This window comes from Staurois parvus, unplaced genomic scaffold (assembly GCF_062004578.1).
Source record: "Staurois parvus isolate SC_StPar_1 unplaced genomic scaffold, SC_StPar_1.0 ptg000006l, whole genome shotgun sequence".
Lineage (NCBI taxonomy): Eukaryota > Metazoa > Chordata > Amphibia > Anura > Ranidae > Staurois > Staurois parvus.
Window position 1 is genome coordinate 391,165 of NW_028317802.1, and position 21,178 is coordinate 412,342.

The window sequence follows — 21,178 nt, forward strand, 5'->3', positions numbered from 1 at the left end:
TATTTAAACCTTGGGGCGTTTTGTGGATTTCTTCCATATCTGTGCAATAATCCAGTGTGAAACTTTGCTTCCTGGAAGAAAGAACAGTCACTGCTGCTCTCTCTCCTTATGCAGGATGACTGGTCTTGTGTCCACCCATAACTGCTAGGTCACTTCCACAGCGATACTTTCCGTACAGACTATGTCTGTACAGCACACTAATGATGTCACCACTACTTTTACAATATAATTACTGGGTTTGCAAAAACATTTGATACACACAACATGGATTTATATCCTTTATATCTATTAAGGAAATTGTTTAATATTTTGTGCCCAGAGTTCAGCTTTAAGCTGCTGAGGGAACTCTTTATAAATTAAAAAATATCCCAGATGTAGGCTTTAAAATCCACTATGTAGATTCCTTTTTTTTTTTTACTGTATAGGCTCTGGTCAGAGAACAACTGCCTCAATAATGAGGACTTATGAATAGCACAGGGAATCCCAAGCTGCTTCTAACTAATTACTCCAATAAACCAATAAGAAACATTCACAGCTTTACTGTATACAATGAGAGCAACATGCCTTGTATAGGTTAATTGAAGCAATTTGCTATCTTTTCTGAACAAAATGATACTCCAAGATCTCTGTAGCAGCTGGCCATGTCACTAGTGCTGAGATTTGTCCCTGAAATGTCTTTAGCTGACCAACAGTACTGGGAATTTCCATGTTCTGGCATTTAACCACTTGAGCTCTGGAAGGTTTTACCCCTTTCACGACCAGAGCACTGCACTTGGCAATTGCGCAGTCATGCAACACTGTAAGCAAATTCAATTTTTATCATTTCCCCCTCCTCACAAATAGAGCTTTCATTTGATGGTATTTGATCACCACTGGGTTTCTTTTTTTTTTTTTTTTTTTGTGATATAAATAAAAAAGACCCAAAATTTAAAAAAGAAAAAAACCCTCAATATTTCCTAATGTATGATGTAAAACATATCCAATTAAAAAAAAATTTTAAATCAAATTTCTTCATAAAAGTAGGCCAAAATGTATTCTGCAACACTCCTTTGGTAAAAAAAAAAAAAAGAATTCCAATAAGTGTATATTATTCAGTTTATGCGAAAGTTATAGCGTCTACAAACTATGGTATATACAGTATATTGGAATTTATACATCTAAGATAAGATTTTTACAGTAGGGAATTACAGTATATTTTGGCCAAAGAGCAACAAAGACATCATCATATATTCAGCAAAGAGATGGCCCAATTCAGCCAAGAGAAATCCCCATATTTTCAGCAAAGAGACATGCCCACATATTCAGCAAAGAGATGGCCCAATCCAACCAAGAGAAACCCCCATATATTTAGCAAAGTGATGGGCCAATCCAGCAAAGAGACATCCCCTATATTCCGCAAAGAGGCAGCCAGTTTAGCAAAGTGACATTACAATCCAGCAAAGAGACAGCCCGATCCAGCAAAGAGACAGCTCGATCCAGCAAAGAGACAGCCCCATCCAGCAAAGAGACAGCCCCATATAACAAAGAGACAGCCCAATGCAGTAAAGAGACATATTCATATGGCAAAGAGACATCCCCATCCAACAAAGAGACATGCAAATCCAGCAAAGAGACATCTCAATATAGCAAAAAGACAGCCCAGTCTAGCAAAGAGATAGCCCCATCCAGCAAAGAGACAGCCCCATCCAGCAAAGAGACATCCTTATCCAGCAAAGAGACATCCTTATCCAGCAAAGAGACAATGGGGCACATATGGCAAAAATAAAATTGACAAGGGTTATAATCCTCTCTTAGCTCTGGTTCACACCTATGCAGTTTGCTTTCGATCAATTTCTGCTGTGCCTTTTGTGCTGTGTTTTGCATTTTTACACACGTGTTTTTCACTTTTTTTAATGCGTTTCACATTTTTTATGCTTTTTCTGGCCAATATGTTGTTGGGCAGATTAAACACTTGCCCTCCAGAGAATTTACCCCCCTTCCTGACCAGGGCATTTTTTCTGATACGGCGCTGCGTTACTTTAACTGACAATTGCGCGTTCATTAAATGCTGCACCCAAATGAAATTTATATCTTTTTGCCCACAAATAGAGCTTTCTTTTGGTGGTATTTGATCACATGTGCTTTTTTAGTTTTTGCGCTATTAAAAAAAACAGACTGACAATTTTGAAAAATAAAAAACCCAATATTTTTTACTTTTTGCTATAAAACATATCCAGTAAGAAAATAAAAAAAATCTAATTTTGTCATAAACTTACGCCAAAATGTATTCTGCTGCTCTGACTTTGCTAAAAAAAATTCCAATACGTTTAAATCAATTGGCATACGTGAAATTTATAGCGTCTACAAATGGCGGTATATATACTGGAATTTTAATTTTAATTTTTTTTGTACTAGTAATGACAGTGATCAGCAACTTATAGCGGGACTGTGGGAATGTGGATGGCATTCTGAAACTGGGTGGAAACTGACTAACTTCCACTGACATGCTAATGACACTAATACAGTGATCAGTGCTAATAAAAAGCACTGACACTGTACTAATGACACTGGGCAGGAAGGGGTTAACATCTGGGGTGATCAAAGGGTTAACTGTGTGCTGTTTTCCTATGTGTGCTGTGTGTGTTTTACTGTGTAAGCATGCTGCTGTATATTTCTCTGCTGTGCAGAGAAATAAAAAGCAGCATGTTGTTGCTGGCAGGAGAGAGACCTGTGTTGTTTGCACACAGGTCTCTCCCCTGTCACTGTTTCTTTGCGATCGCCGGCAGAGCTGGGGCACGGTGATTGACATCCATAGCCCCCAATAGCGGAGCGGGTAGGGCGTGTGTACTCTCTACCTGGAAATCCAAATCATGTATATATACAGTACGTGACTTTGCGCATCCCTGCTGCCCTGTAGAAGTATTTATGCTATAGGGCGGAGGACAACTGGTTAAAAAATGTGTCAAAAATGCATCAAACCATGTCAAAAACACATAAAAAATGCACTACATGCTTTTCTGCAGCATCTTCATTGAAGTCTATTGAACCAAAAACGCACTGTTTTGTGTTTAAAAAAGCATCTGACCCTTTCTAAAAACGCATCAGCTGAAAAAAGCATAGATGTGAACGGGTCCCATAGGAAACCATAATAAATAGACTAAATAAATAGACTGGTGCAGCGCTACCCTAAAAACAATCATATAACACAATATATCATACAATTGGCAAAAAAATGGTGTGCAAAGTGAATAAATACCACAATAACATAATCAGTGAATTGATCCTCTCAGGGATCTATAGTGAGTACATAAACGTGACCTCACCTGGTATCAAGATCAGGAACCAGTGACAACAGAATGTCCAAATGGGACCATAAATGTGAAAAATAATCGTAAAGTGAATCCCTAAATGGGATCAATATACTCGTGTGAGTAGTGACCAGGAAAAAATGGGTAAATTAAGCCATATACATACAACAAGGTGACACTGAGTGGATCCCTAAAATTGGGATCAAATATCACAATGGTGACAGGTGCCATGATAACATATCAAGAAATGAAATCAAATAAACAATTAAAAAATTGAATGAATGTGGTAAATAATACAATCGCATCAACATAAATAATAACATAAAATAGTCCAAGCAAAAGGAAGAAAAAAAAAGTCCAAAAGGTGTGTGAACACCTAAAGTATTCCAAACGCTTTAGGTGCAAGTGATATTGTGGATGTGCATAACCACTGATTGGAAATAATCTGAGCGTGGCTAAATTGCCCCCTCACCTCCTTGAAGCGACCCTATAAGGGCCAAATCGCTTATTGGAACTCAGTCCGGGGATCTTCTATAATTAGGTTCTCCTCGTGCAGTAGATACCCGTCCAGACTGGTGATATCCCCCTCAGTAATCAAGAGAAGCAGCCAGGTCCCCTCCAATATAGATATGGATAATGCAGCCAGCAGCCAGCTCACATCACAAATAGGGCAAAGATAGAAAAAAGACCTCCCATAGTGTAAATCAGTTTTAATATCTCTTAGAATAAAATAACAGCCAAATGCCCACTCACATTACACCAGATAAAACAAGCAGTAAACCTCATGCTATGGCTGTACTTGTATGGGTTAGTTGGGTGCAGCAAGATGGCGTCCGCGCCGGAAGTACGTCACCACGCTCACGTCCTACGCGTTACGTCACGTTGTCACATGACTTCATCAGGGCCTGTAGTGTGTTTCTGCAAAAAGCACCAAAAACCACATAGGTGTGAACCAGGCCTTACTCTTTCCCTTTAGTTCTTCTTTAAGCAAACTTTGCGTTGAAAAAATGCAAATAATAATAATGATACAAATTATTATTATTGTTTTTATTGGAAGAACTGTTAAGATCTCTTAATCTGAATTATTAAAAATTGTGTCTCTATTTCTGAAGCTGATATAGTTTTTGACGTGAAATTTAGCTGTCCACTCTAAGGATCCGTTCACACCTATGTGCGATGGTGCATGTGTTTGTGCACAATTTTGTGAAATTTTGCATGCTGCGTTTAGGACAGCCTATTAATTTCATTTAGCTGCCCAATGTGCTAAAATCATATAAAACACGTGCATGACCCTTTTTAAAACTGCACCGCACCAAAACGTATGGTAATTTGTTGCGCATGTCCCATTTAGGACAGCCTATTCATTTTAGTTGGCTGCCCTACGTGATAAAATTTTACAAAAGAAGTGCATGACCTTTTTTTTAAACTGCACCACACCAGAATGCACAGGAATTTGTTACTATGCAGTTTGGTGCATGCAAAAGCATGCGTGTTAGCAAGGTGCACTGGGGTGCCATAAAGAATTAATGGCGCCACCACACTCCTGCAAAAGGGTGCACATTTTTTATGTGTTGCGGGAACACTCGCAATTTCATGTGTGTTTCTGTAATACCCAAATATGAACCTAACCTAAATCAAGCCCCTGCACCTGCATAGAGAAACTTTACCTTCACCCCCCCATTGCTCTATTAACTTACAGCAGTGAGGAAAAGAAGCCCTCTGTAAGTTAAAGCCCAACTCTGGGAGTAAAGGGCATCGTGGACTGGCCCTTAAAGTGTCACTAAACCCAGGTCCCTGCATTCACTATATCTGGTCTCCCACAGTACACAGAACATGGAAATACAATTATTTTAGTAACTATAAACTGCTAAATACCTTTTCTCATCAGCAGTATATAGTATAAGTCTTGTGACTTCTATCAGTGTCCAACCGAGCACTGGGTAATCTTGGAGGAGGAGTTTTCATTCTCCTCTGTCCTATGAGGTTGCATGACCCCTGACCCTCTGTATGGACTGTGCTGATTGGTCCTGTGCTGATCACATGCACTCTCTCAAAAAAAATCAAAAAATCTTTATAGAAATACAAACTATTTTTAGCATGTTTAGAGTGATTCCTAGAGCTCTGTACTATCAGCAGATGGATTGGGGACAGTAGAAGAAGGGGAGGATCAGAGAAGACAGGATCAAACAGCCTTTTCACACAATGCGGAGGATTAACCCCTTAGGTTCCACAGTGAGTATAACAAGCATGTTTTACTTCATATACAGACTGATTTTACTGTTTTGGGTTTTGTAACTCTTTAAGGGATTATCATCCCAGTGACCTACGCACAGTGTAGTGATGCAAAGAACAATGCTGGTGCCATATGGTGGCAGGGCCGGTGCTAGACTATTTTGCACCCTAGGCAAGACCAGCTACTTGCACCCTCCCCCTCCCCCACCAAAAAAATTAAAACAGTAGAAAATATTAAGACAACAAAACACGAAACCACTAAATTTCTTTTGATTTGCAAAAATAAGTGCCGTAAGATGCCACCAACACCAATATTAAAGACAAAATATATATTAACCAAATATAAATTAACTGTATTAACCAATCAGATAGAGAAACAAACAAAAAACAGACAGAGTTACAAAACTCCACAGTGATCAGCAGCCACCAGCTGACTTGTAGTAAGGGACTGAGTCTGAGAGGAACACTGGAAGGAGAGTCAGCTCAGCTGCTACACTAGCCCCAGACACCAGGAATCTTCCTCTGTCCTTTCTTTCTCCTCCTCTTCCACCCCTTCCCTTAGCTGAAGGATCATTCTGCCACCCCTTGCCTTAGCTGAAGGATCATTCATGATGTGGCGACGTTCCACACGACCAATCAGCATCCACTCCCCTCACCCCGACCATTGCCTGCCCCCCTCCTCCTCCTGTCACCTCCATGACCTGCCATCCTCTTAGGCTCGGCTCACCTCTGATGGCTCCTGCCAGGGTGCGGAGTCCAAGCTGTGGCTCAAGACAGGTGGCCTCCCAGCAGTACACCCCTCCCCACTCATACACATTGGACCATAATCATCCTACTCACATAGGGTTAACCCTGCAACCAGAGCACACCCCTCCTATTGATTGACTAAAGCTGTGTAGAAGAAGGTGGAGCCAGAGCTGGACACACCCCATTTGGTCACTAGCCAGCTCCCTGTTACAGCTGGAGGATCGTGTGTGCCAGTATGTGTACCGGAGATGTATGGACCGATCCTCCAATCAGAGACTGCTGACCGCCTGGGATACTGGGCTAATGTCATCGCTTCCCATCCTAGGGGGAGCCGACACTTCACTGCTACATAAAATCAGGGGCATATTTACCACAAGGCAAACAAGGCACTTGTCTAGGGTCGCATTTTTATGGGGGGCAGAACCTCCCCCCAGAAGAATGAATGAAAGAGCCATGGGAACCAGGTGGGATCCGAGAGAGGCTGAAGGCTGCTTCATGGTGTTATGTAGAGCCTGATTCTCATTCCAGGGGATGTCCGCAGCTGAAGATGAGTATCTTTCTCTCTATCACCGGGGATAGGGGGGTAGTGGAAGGCTCTTCCAGGTGGGGAGCAGGCATGTTTTTGGTCAATATCAGGCTCTCTCCACAAGAGGAGGGAGGGGGGAATGGTGTATGTCAGTGTCCATGGGGGCAGATTATTTTTGTGTTGCCTAGGGCAGCACAAAACCTAAATACATCACTGCATGGAATTCTGTCGTGTATGCATATATATGTACTAAATGATATATGTGTCTATACATGTACTAAACAGGGGTGGACTGACCATTTGGAAACTCGGGCACTGCCCGAGGGCCCGGGGTCAGTAGGGGGCCCCATGAGATGCCCCTGGTACCTTTTTCATAGGCTTTTTTGAGTTTGGGCAAGGACACAGGGGCTCCATGATCCCCTATTGCCTGGGGGCCCCATGAGTTGTCAGTCCACCCCTGGTACTAAATGATAGTGTGTGGACAGGCTGTGAGACAATTGTGCAGAGTAATGATACCATGATTCCCTCATCATTCCTGGTGTATGAGGTGAGGAGGACTCAGCATATAAATTAAGAATACACACAAGAGGTCCATAGGCCACACAGAGAGAGTGCTGGCCTGAGATGTGCCCAGGCACCCCTAGGTGGCAGTGTGACCTAGGCAGCTACCTAGTTTGCCTCGTGGAAACAGTGGCCCTGTCTGGTGGTGGTTTCATTTTATACCTCAGGTCCAAACTGTTTTCCAAGAGTTATTTGCTGCTTGATCTCAGTTTTGTTCTCAAAACATCACATCATAATTTCTGAAACATGTTAAAACATGAAAATAAATAATTCTGTCATGTGTTGTACATATTTAAAAGTAAATATCCAGTGTCTGTTATTTATATTGGAATACATTTCCCAGTATTATATAATATAGAAGAATTTTAAATGTTTTGTTTGTGTTGTTATGCATGTATTATTTTTTTCCAGCAGGGGGCACTGTTAGCCTAGAATTGAAACCAGCATACAAATGAGTCCCTTATTCAAATAGCATTGATTTTGTGTTTTAAAGTTACAGTCTGTGCTGGTCTTCAGTCTAACAATATTGGCTGCTTCTCTCCTACACATACCTGTATTGTATTTATAATGGGTGAGAAGTGAGGCTCATTTTTTTAAAATTGAAAATAGATGTAAACCCAAAGCGTTATACACAGTGTAATTCTAAGGCCCCTCATACACAGGCGTCGCAATTTACTGATGTTTATTTAGGAACTTGTGACACCCGTGTGCAATTGACTAAAAATTGTGTGTAAAGACCTGAGTAATGTTGAGTATAGGTGAGTAAAGGTGTGTAAGCATATAGACGGGTAAAATTCTACTTCATTGCCAGTAATGGGTGCCTGTATAGGGAGTAATGTACCTCCTGCTCAAGCTCCTCTATTTTAAGGAAACTTGAATAATTACCTGCTGACGAGATAAGGTTCCGAATTATATTTATTCTTGCATATACGTATATGTGGAATACAGTGTTCCTCCTCCCTGTATCCCACCTTCCATAGAGTTCTTCTCTGCCTAAATAGCATTTCTTATCAAATAGAAACAGACTACATGGAAGGACCAAGATGGACACTCCACCCAATATATTACACAAGCCTGTTGGCACAGTTACAATCCAGATATTCCAGTGTGTGTCAATTGCAGTAAACAACTTTAAGCACATCTCTAAAAAGACAAGATGGAGTATACTATACATAACCATTTTATAATACTCTATATAAATATATGTGACCCAGTAAAGATCATAGTTATCCCTATACAGGCCCTTGCACACGGGCTCACTATACCAAATACCACTTAGGCTTGGTTCACATCTGAGCGGGTGGTGCCGCTCCGGGACCCGCACAAATACCTGAAGCCGCAACACCCACACAGAGGAATGTGGGTGCAACTGTACTGGGAACCTCGATTCCCGTGCAGACTGCAATTTCCAAAGAAGTGCAGGGACTTATTCCCTGCGTGTCCCGAGGCACGGGAGTCCATTCAAATGAATGGGATCTTGTGCCCACGTAATGTGAACACAGATGTGAACCTGGCCTTATAGTGCTGCTCAAGGTACTCTGGTAGATCTGGAATCTCACAGAAATATAAGGGTGCAGGCTGTTTTATGCTTAATCCAGAAAGCAGGGAAATATGAGGGCATGAGAAACGCTGCACACCATTAGTTCAACAGGTAAAAGGAAATGTGAACAGCCTCAGCCTTGAGCTCCCCTTGAGTCCCATCTCTGACCCCTTGAAGCTGACCGTATGCAAATTAGCAGCCTCACAGAACTGTGCTTTTTTCCGTGGGGCCGCTAATTTGTGTACCTGTCTTTGTGCTGGGAGTGTGCCACATGGAAAGACCGGGGTGTCACTGAGAGCATCGGGTCCCGTTCTAACAATCTAACCCCTGTTTTTAACGCATACTATTAGACAGGTTAGTTTGGTTTGTTTGCAGGCTGGTCGGTAAGTTGAGCTAGGAATTTTTCTCTTTTATTGTTTGGGAAGTTATAGACTGGGGCAGTGGTCATTTTTTGTACTGTTGAATTGTTGGTGAGGGGGCGCACTGGACACCCTAGCTGCCATTGTGCTACATGCTGGGTGTCCAGTGTGCTCTTGTACCTTTAACCCCTTGATGCCAATCGCACGCAAATATGTGGCCTCTCGGCGTCTGGGCCTTGACGCTGAGCAACCACATATTTGCGTACAATTAGAAAATACATATGTGCTGAGAGAGCGTGGCCTGCGTGCTCCCAGCACATATGTCCACGTCTCCCGGAAAGGTCCCGATCTGCCCTTTTGATTGGGACCTTTTCCGATCATGTGACTGCCGTGACAGCGAATCTTGGCGGTCACATGACCCTAAAACTCTGCCCTGCCTCCCGGCTTCTGAAACTCTTAAAGGGCCAGGAGGCGCCAGCGCAAAGAGGTTAAGGAGGGGTGGGCTCATTTAGGCTCACCTGCCCTCAGTCTATCCATTTACACATGTGCCTCTACTATGGGGGCTCTCAAAATTTGTAGAGTTAGGAACTGCAGAATATCGGGGTGCTGTGAAGAGGCTCTGTAGCTTACGCATTGTATTTGCAAATGTGTGCTAACTAAACCCTTGTTTTTAACACATACTGTTGGACAGGTTAATTCGGTTTGTTTGCAAGCTGGTTGGTAAGCTGAGCTGGGAATTTTTATCTTTTATTGTTTGACATGATCGCTGTGATAGCCTCTGATTTGCTATTACAGTGACCAGTCACTGTGTAGCCTGCCCCTCTTGTTTTCTTTCTCTGAATGGAGGAGAGAGATACATTGTATCTCTCTGTCCTTTCAGAGAGAAAAAAAACAAGTATGGTGCCCGTTTATCATGCAGCGGTAAATGACTGCTGCTCAGTTCTCCGGTATTCTCAGAGGAGACAGCTGTCCTCTGAGTGCCTGTTTATGAAGCAGTGTGGATCGCTTCTCCTTATGAGGAGTGAAGTGATCTACAAACGCTTTGAACTCTAGAAAACAACTGCTGTTACTGTAATCTCGTGAGATTACAGAAGGACATGTTCTTCGCTGATCATCTCCGTTTCATAAACCACTAATGATCTGAGGTCAGCAACGATCCTCAGGATTGCCGCTGATCTCAGTTTCATAAACGGACACCATTGTGTAAAAAATAAACAAGAAAGAAAGAAAGAAAAATACCTAGATCAAGGTTTGATCTAGGTCTGTGCCAGGGTTAGTGTCTGGGTCAAGGCCAGGGTCAAAGGTCAGGGTCAGTGATTTTTTTTTTTTAATTTTTAAATTAGTATTAGTGTCAATTGGTGGCAGGATACAAAAAAGCAAATTGCACACTATTGTTTCTGGGCTTTACTACGGGTACAAATAACAACTAACATACACGAATGTGGAATCGCTGCAATTGTCAGGAGTAGGAGAAATTATTTTGGGTTGCTCTTTGGTGGTAGGTTATGGTAGTAGCAAGAAATATACAACTAAATTTAAAAAAAAGTTTTTTGCTATTTTGGGCCAGTTTTCCAATGGTAATAAAGAAAAATCAGGAGATACCTATTACCATTTACTACCAAATGAAAGTCCAATTTATCCGTAGAAAAGCAAGGTATAATGCACTTGGATACACAAAGTAGTTGTGATGATATGTACAGTTTTGCTAACATGTCAAAGTTGCCAAATTGTGCTTAGGCATTAATATTTGTTTTACCCTTAGGTGTGAAGAGGTTAATCAGAGATATCGGTGTGCGGTGTATCTCATCCCCTCATTTTTCCCTTGCACATGGGCGTCACTAATTCCTGTGTAAACATCAGTAAATAATGACGTTGGTGTGCAAGGGGCCTAAATGAGTAATTACTGCACTCAATTGAAAAATTTTCTATTTTTGTTTTGCTGCTCTGCAGTCAGCACTGTATTACTGATCTTTACTCAGCTGTGTGCAATGTCCCATAGATAAAAACGCATTTCATTTAGGATAAGTAAAAAACTCAGCATTTTTTTACTCCCATGTGCAACAGGCCTTAGGGCCCATTTAAGAACTAAGCATGTTCGTAGAGAAGCATCTTATTGTAGCATAAGGCAGGTGCATTGTCATGCATCAACATGCTTTTCTCTTGTGTATTGACATGGATTTTGATGTGCATTGATGCACTTTTATTGTGTTTTTGCATTTTGAATTTAGAGTGGATGCAGTTTAATGTGCTGCCACTGAATACTATGGCCTTTTCAAGACACTAAAACACAGTAAAAAACAGACATGTCATATTTTTCAAAACACAAAGCATTTGCAGCATTGAGATTAGAACATCACAGGGAAGTTGACTGCATGCTAAATTGTGTTAAAATGCAACAGCATGAACGGGCCCTAGACATGATAATAACCCCTTGGCGCCAGTGCCTTACGGCCCTTTAAGGGTTTCAGAAGCCAAGAGGCGGGCGAGGTTTTAGGGTCATGTGACCGCCGTGATTCGCTGTCACGACCGTCACATGATCGGGAAAGGTCACGATCACAAGAGGAGATCGGGACCTTTCTGTGAGTATCAGACATGTGTGCTCGGAGCGCGCTCTCAGCACATATATTTTTTTAATTGCATTCAAATGTGCAGCTGCTCGGCGTCAAGGCCCAGACGCCGAGAGGCCCCACATTTGCGTGCACTCGGCATGAAGAGGTCAAGGCTCCATGCACACTAGCGTTTTTCTTAAGCTAAAAAAAGCTTGGAAAAATGCTGGATGAGAAATGCTGGTAATTGCCTTTTTTTTTTGGTGGCATTTTAGTAGCGTTCAGAAGCGTTTAGCGTTTTTTTCTGCTGGAAAAATGTTCCAAAAAACTTTTTTTCCTGCTCCTAGACACTGAAACTCAAAAAAGGCTAATAACCTAAAATACTATGCATGGACACATAGGATAACACTATTTAGCTTTGAGGAGCAGAAAAAAATATACTGATAATACCTTCTAGGAGCTTAGAAAAATGCTAGTGTGCATGGAGCCTTAAAGACCCACTATATCAAAAGAACAATAAAGAAAAATTTGCCCACTTATGTGCCTGGTATGCCAACTCACTGCATTCAGTGCTGTCACCGTAGCCAGAAAAGGATATATGAAAAAAATCTTCAGCAAGAGAGCCAAAGTGAATAAATAGTTACTATTGACGACAAATGTGGCTTATTAAATCATAATAATGTCAATATTAAACAAAAGTATAAATTTTATTATTACAAAAAGTAAAAAAAAATACAAAGTTATTTTGACACCCACAACATCTTGTATATATCATTAAAAGCAGGTGTCGGACACTGTATACATATTTATATTAAATCCATAAGGTCACTCTATCACCCCTAGTCTGAATATCTCAGATCAAAGAAAACATGGCGAGGTTCCCCAAATGTCTTATACTGTTGTCCCCAGTAGGCAGTCAGCCATCATAGTTGCTATTTCATTTGGCATTTTTCATTAGCAGGGCCATCAAAAGAATAATCAGACAGCAGGAGCCCCACCAAGAAGCACCTCTTTCGACGTGGTTTTCCCTCTTGTATTTTTCTCCTTTAACTTATTCACCTGGCTAACTACCATATTATTAGGTGTTTAAAGTGGAGTTCCACTCACCCTGTCAAAAAATAAAAGTCAGCAGCTACAAAATTGTAGCTGCTGACATTTATAAAACAGCCACTTACCTGTCCCTCGGTCCCGCGGTGTGTCCCCCGCAGCCCGTTTCACCAGCCGTCCTGTATTCAAGGAGGCCGGCATCTTCAGTGTGGGCACCCGGCTGTGATAGCTTGCGGCTTCACAGCCGGGTACCCACTGCGCATGCGCGAGTAGAGCTGTGCTTCATGAATGGTCCTGTAGTCTTCTGGGACCTGTCTCGTGTCCTAAAAGACTACAGGGAGGGTGGGAGGACACCTTCCGTTTCTGATTGCCTAGGCGATCGGACCGGAAGTGGGAGTAGGTACCTGTAAAATTTGGGTACCCGCCCCCCAAAGGTGCCAATCCTTAATGGGGAGCAGTCCTTAAAGCGGAACTTCCCCTTTTGGGTGGAGTTCTGTTTTAAGTATTATGGAGCTACTTACATAGGGCAATATTCCTTTTGCCACTGAGTGCATTACAGCCTAGGGTGCAAATTGTGGGTGTTACCATGAAACTACCTTGCTACCTGTTTCGCCCTCCAGTTTTTTTTCCTTTTGGAATAAAGGTTTTACATAAATAAAAAAAATGATCATTGTAAGCACCCCTGCCAGTGTTAAATGGTATGTCTCATCCATGTAAACTGGTACATTCTGCTGGAGAGCTTGTTCTTTTGAAACACCACACACTTACCAGCTGGATCGTTGGATGAAAATAGAAGAAAGAAAGCTTAGAAAAGAAAACAAATGCGGTTATCAAATCTAAGAGTTGGTAAGCTGTAATATAATAAATGTTTGCTTTTGGTTTTAATACTGCTTTAAATCGATTAGTTTTGTTCCATTTTAACCCACCAAAACAAAGCAAATAAGTTTTCTGGGAGATCGCCAGATACATCACTGCTTCCAAGCTCCTGATTCTGTTCTCTTTCAAGTAAATCATTGAAGTGACGTCAGTGGTGTGGGGCATTCATCTTTTGCAAAGACAAGTCCATTGTTAGTATCTACATAGATTTTATTGTCAAATCTCTGTTAAATCAGCTGAGAAATTATGCCATAACCACACGATTGCATATTTTTGTTCCATCTGAACTGAATAGCTATATACTGAAGCAATGACGGTGATTTTAGCAGACCATGTTATCCTGAGAAACCATGCAGGGTTAAAACTGATAGCTGTCAAGTCTGGCCACTTCACCCAGATAATTGTGCAGTAATTTCTTCTAATCGTGGATTTTAACAATAATGACTGGGATGGAGGATGATCAAGTGAAAACATTGCATTATACATGCTTGTTACCCTGTGATTCCTTCTAAGTGATGACAAAGGTACACCCATGTGTGCCCAGGGGAAAACAAAGCATGTCTGTGTTTGCTGTAAACAGGGTGATCACCCACTGTCTGTTACTGCCACCTTGGAGGAATTTCCATTTGATGCCTTTGAATCTGTGGTTCAAAACACTAACAGGCGGGTGTAATTTCAGTGTTTCCTTTTCAAGAGCCGTATTGTTGTCGCGGACTGCGCTTTAGTCATGGTGCCTGCACTGTCATTAAATCATCTGCAGCTATGCCACCCAAAAAAAATCACTTTAGTGCCAGGGTCAGTTCCAGATGATGTGCCAAAATTATGTCTCCTACAGTTTGTCAGCCACAGAAAGAACAAAATAAGTCATAATGATGTTCAATCTCAATAGACAAAAAGAAGAAGTCTTAATTCGATAAAATTGTATCAAATTACTCCAAAAAGGTGTGCATCATTCGTCTGGGATTTCATTTACAGGATACTTTAAACTCACGAAAAAAAATGGAATATACAGTATTGCAGATTAGCAGTTTTTAGATGTGGTGACAGAAATTGCTAAAAACATTTTCTGCAACTACAAAAAATATCTGTTAATCTACACTAGTGGTCCTCAATCTGCAGCCCCTTCCTTGCCTTTATCCAGCCCTTCGAGCATTATTTCTCCCACTAATTCTAGGCACTAGTCCTCCCACTAATATGTGGCACTTTTCCTCCCACTGATACCAGGTAGACATGTGCGATTCATTTCGATACGAATCAAAATTCAGACAAAATTTTTGCTACCGTATTTGAAGATTCGGATGTATCCAAATCTCCAAATCACAATAGTTACATATTTCAACGAAATCAAAATAAATTATAAAGAAAAAAATAAATCCATTCATATTCATTTGTTTTATTTGTTTGCAACTTCAGAGGGTTTTGTAAGTTCAATGCTATATGTAATACTTTGTATTGTTATGATTGGCCAAAGCTGCAAAAGCTCAAAGTCACAAGCAAGTTGCATCGAAGTTGCAAGCAAGTCAACGAGAAAACATAATGACATAAAGAATGAATTAAATTTTACGAAATAACTTCTGAAAATACAAACCAATTCGGAACAACAAATATATGAAACAAATCCAAATACTGTATATGAGACGAGTCCTGTAAATGAATCATACTAACATAACGAATATGACAAAATTAAATAACTTGAATTAATCCAAAGCAAAATTAATTTTTTTGTTGTGCATATCTCTAAGGCACTATTCCTCCCACTAATACGAGGCACTATTCTTCACACTAATGCCAGGTCTCTATTCTTCCCGCTAATATGAGGCACTATTCCTCTCACTAATATCAGGCTCTATTCCTCCCACTAATACCAGGCACTATTCCTCCCACTAATACCAGGCACTATTCCTCCGGCTAATACCAGGCACTATTCCTCCCGCTAATACCAGGCACTATTCCTCCCACTAATACCAGGCTCTATTCCTCCCACTAATACCAGGCACTATTCCTCCCACTAATACCAGGCACTATTCCTCCCACTAATACCAGGCACTATTCCTCCCACTAATACCAGGCACTATTCCTCCCACTAATACCAGGCACTATTCCTCCCACTAATACCTGCCACTATTCCTCCCACTAATATCAGGTACTATTCCTCCCACTAATGCCAGGCACTATTCCTCCCACTAATATCAGGCACTATTCCTCCCACTAATATCAGGCACTATTCCTCCCACTAATACCAGGCACTATTCCTCCCACTAATACCAGGCACTATTCCTCCCACTAATACCTGGGGCACTATTCCTCCCACTAATACCTGCCACTATTCCTCCCACTAATACCAGGCACTATTCCTCCCACTAATACCTGCCACTATTCCTCCCACTAATACCAGGCACTATTCCTCCCACTATTGCGAGGCTCTTTTCCTCCCACTAATACCAGACACTATTCCACCCACTAATACCAGGCTCTATTCCTCTTGCTAATACGAGGCACTATTCCTGCCGCTAATACCAACCTCTATTCCTCCCACTAATACCAGGCACTATTCCTCCCCCTAATACCAGGCTCTATTCCTCCTGTTAATACCAGGCTCTATTCCTCCTGTTAATACCAGGCACTATTCCTCCCACTAATACCAGGCTTTATTCCTCCCGCTACTACCAGGCTCTACTCCTCCCGCTAATACCAGGCACTATTCCTCCCCTTAATAACAGGTTCTATTCCTCCCGCTGATACCAGGCACTATTCCTCCCACTAATACCAGGCACTATTCCTCCTGCTAATACCAGGCACTATTCCTCTCAGTAATGCGAGGCACTATTCCTCCCGCTAATACCAGGCACTATTCCTCCCAGTAATACGAGGCACTATTCCTCCCGCTAATACCAGGATTTATTTCTTCCACTAATACAGGCACTATTCCTCCCACTAATACCAGGCACTATTCCTCCCGCTAATACGAGGCACTATTCCTCCCGCTAATGCCAGGCACTATTCCTCCTCTTAATACCAGGCTCTACAATATATCTCCCACTAATACCAGGCACTATTCTTCCCACTAATACCTGGCACTATTCCTCCCACTAATATCAGGCACTATTCCTCCCACTAATATCAGGCACTATTCCTCCCACTAATATCAGGCACTATTCCTCCCACTAATATCAGGCACTATTCCTCCCACTAATACCTGGCACTATTCCTCCCACTAATATCAGGCACTATTCCTCCCACTAATACCTGGCACTATTCCTCCTGCTAATACCAGGCACTATTCCTCCCACTAATACCAGGCTCTATTCCTCTCGCTAATACGAGGCACTATTCCTCCTGCTAATGCGAGGCACTATTCCTCCCACTACGTCAGGAATGGACTCAGCACTGGTGGTGGGACTCGCCTGCCGTGTGGGCTGCAGTACCAGAGCTGACCAGCGGGTGCTCTCAGCACTGGTGGTGGAACTCACCTGCCGTGTGGGCTGCAGTACCAGAGCTGACCAGCGGGTGCTCTTAGCAGCCAGAAGCTCACAATCAGCCAAACCTGGGGCTGATTACAGAAAGGTGTATATAAGGCATGACCAGGCCTGTGCTCTGGGCCTTGGTGTATGTTTTCCCATGAGCCTCTGTACCTGTATCCTGTGTTCCTGCTTCGTTGCTGACCCGGCTTGATCCTGATCTCTGTTGACTGTCTCCTGTTCTGACTACTGGCTCATCCCTGACTATTCTTCTGCCTACTCCTATGCTGTTTGACCTCCTGTTGCTGTACCTTGGCTTGTGACCTGTTTACTGATGTCAGGAATCTAGGAGTGACCAGAAAGGTGTGGACTGACACAGGGAAACGCAGGTAATATAATACAGTTTATTATTAGCCACCCAGATATATATCTATATAAACGCACAGTGAGCAAACCAACCTTCCACTAATTTTTAGGAGGTGCAGGAACACAGGCGTAGTCAAGGCTAAGAGGTGGAACGGTCAAGCCGGCCGTAGGGTTCTGTAATGACCGTTTGGTGGTACCTCTAGCGGTCCTCAGGGCAGGATTCCCTAGGGCGCGGAGTCTAAGCCCCAGTCTGCCTTTTCACCAGAGCCCCTGATGGTGGGGATGGACTTGGCACAGGACTGAGACCAGGTCGCGGCCCCTGAGTACACCTGCTAGTGGTAGGGGGATCCGCCAGAGGTACGTGCAGGTACGGCTGGATCCGTGCAGGATGGATGGATGGCAGAGTAGTTAGCGTGGTCAGACAAGCCGGGTCAGTAACGGTGGAGGCAGATCAGTACAGAGCAGCAGGCAAAGAGTAAACAGGTCACAAGCCAAGGTACAGCAACAGCAGGTCAAACAGCATAGGAGTAGGCAGAAGAATAGTCAGGGATGAGCCAGTAGTCAGAACAGGAGACAGTCAACAGAGATCAGGATCAAGCCGGGTCAGCAACGAAGCAGGAATACAGGTACAGAGGCTCATGGGAAAACATACACCAAGGCCCAGAGCACAGGCCTGGTCATGCCTTATATACACCTTTCTGTAATCAGCCCCAGGTTTGGCTGATTGTGAGCTTCTGGCTGCTAAGAGCACCCACTGGTCAGCTCTGGTACTGCAGCCCACACGGCAGGTGAGTTCCACCACCAGTGCTGAGAGCACCCGCTGGTCAGCTCTGGTACTGCAGCCCACACGGCAGGCGAGTCCCACCACCAGTGCTGAGTCCATTCCTGACACACTAATACCAGGCACTATTCCTCCCACTAATACCAGGCACTATTCCTCCCACTAATACCAGGCACTATTCCTCCCCCTAATACCAGGCTCTATTCCTCTCGCTAATATGAGGCACTATTCCTCCCGCTAATGTGAGGTATTATTCCTCCTGCTAATACCAGGCACTATTCCTCCTGCTAATACCAGGCTCTATTCCTCCTGCTAATACCAGGCACTATTCCTCCCCCTAATACCAGGCTCTATTCCTCCTGCTAATACCAGGCTCTATTCCTCCCGCTAAAACAGACTCTATTCCTCTCACTAATACCAGGCTGTATTCCTCCCACTAATACCAGGCTTTATTCCTCTCACCAAAACAGACTCTATTCCTCTCACTAATACCAGGCTGTATTCCTCCCACTAATACCAGGCTTTATTCCTCTCACCAAAACAGACTCTATTCCTCTCACTAATACCAGGCTGTATTCCTCCTGCCAATACCAGGCACTATTCCTCTCAGTAATACGAGGCACTATTCCTCCCGCAAATACCAGGATTTATTCCTTCCACTAATACAGGCACAATTCCTACCACTAATACCAGGCACTATTCCTCCCGCTAATACGAGGCACTATTCCTCCCGCTGATGCCAGGCTCTATTACTCCCGCTAATACCAGGTACTATTCCTCCTCTTAATACCAGGCTCTACAATATATCTCCCACTAATACAGGCACTATTCCTACCACTAATACCAGGCACTATTCCTCCCGCTAATACGAGGCACTATTACTCCCGCTGATGCCAGGCTCTATTACTCCCGCTAATACCAGGTACTATTCCTCCCCTTAATACCAGGCTCTATTCCTCCCAGTAATACCTGGCAATATTCTTCCCACCAATACCAGGCACTATTCCTTCCATTAATACCAGGCACTATTCTTCCCGCTAATACCAGGATCTATTCCTCCTGCTAATGCCAGGCACTATTGCTCCCCTTAATACCAGGCTCTATTCCTCCCGGTAATACCTGGCAATATTCTTCCCGCCAATAGGAGACATTATTCCTTCCACTAAAACCAGGCACTATTCCTACCACTAATACCAGGCTCTATTGCTCCCACTAATACCAGGCACTATTCCTGCCACTAATACCAGGCTCTATTTCTCCCACTAATACCAGGCTCTATTCCTTAATGCTAATACCAGGCACTATTCCTCCCCTTAATACCAGGCTCTATTCCTCCCAGTAATACCAGGCACTATTCCTCCCGCTAATACCAGGCACTATTCCTCCCCTTAATACCAGGCTCTATTCCTTCCATTAATACCAGGCACTATTCTTCCCGCTAATACCAGGATCTATTCCTCCCGCTAATGCCAGGCACTATTCCTCCCCTTAATAAAAGGCTCTATTCCTCCAACTAATACCAGGCTCTATTCCTCCCCTTAATACCAGTCTCTATTCCTCCCGCTAATACCAGGCACTATTCCTCCCCTTAATACCAGGCTCTATTCCTCCCGGTAATACCTGGCAATATTCTTCCCGCCAATACCAGGCATTATTCCTTCCACTAATACCAGGCTCTATTGCTCCCACTAATACCAGGCACTATTCCTGCCACTAATACCAGGCTCTATTCCTCCCACTAATACCAAGCTCTATTCCTCCCGCTATTACGAGGCACTATTCCTCTCATTCCTCTCGCAAATATGAGGCACTATTCCTCCCGCTAATACCAGGCACTATTCCTCATGCTAATACCAGGCACTATTCCTCCCCTATATACCAGGCTCTATTCCTCTCGCTAATACCAGGCACTATTCCTCTCCCTAATACCAGGCTCTATTCCTCCCGCTAATACAAGGCTCTATTCCTCCCGCTAATACCAGGCACTATTCTTCCCCTAATAACAGGTTCTATTCCTCCTGCTAATACCAGGCACTATTCCTCCCACTAATACCAGGCACTATTCGTCCTGCTAATACGAGGTACTATTCCTCCCGCTAATACCAGGCACTATTCCTCCCACTAATACCAGGCACTATTCCTCCCACTAATAGCAGGCTTTATTCCTCTCACTAAAACAGACTCTATTCCTCTCACTAATACCAGGCTGTATTCCTCCTGCCAATACCAGGCACTATTCCTCCCAGTAATACGAGGCACTATTCCTCCCGCTAATACCAGGCTTTATTCCTGCCACTAATACCAGGCACTATTCCTCCTGCTAATACAAGGTCACTATTCCTCCCGCTAATACCAGGCTCTATTCCTCCCGCTAATACCAGGCACTATTCTTCCTCTTAATACCAGGCTCTACAATATATCTCCCACTAATACCAGGCACTATTCCTGCCGCTAATACCAGGCTCTATTCCTCCCGCTAATACCAGGCACTATTCCTCCCGCTAATACCGGGCACTATTCCTCCCGCTAATACCAGGCACTATTCCTCCCCTTACTACCAGGCTCTATTCTTCCCGCTAATACCAGGATCTATGCCTCCCGTTAATGCCAGGCACTATTCCTCCCCTTAATAAAAGGCTCTATTCCTCCCACTAATACCAGGCTCTATTCCTCCCACTAATACCAGGCACTATTCCTCCCCTTAATACCAGGCTCTATTCCTCCCACTAATACCAGGCTCTATTCCTCCCGCTGATACCAGGCACTATTCCTCCCCTTAATACCAGGCTCCATTCCTCCCAGTAATACTTGGCAATATTCTTCCCGCCAATACCAGGCACTATTCTTTCCAT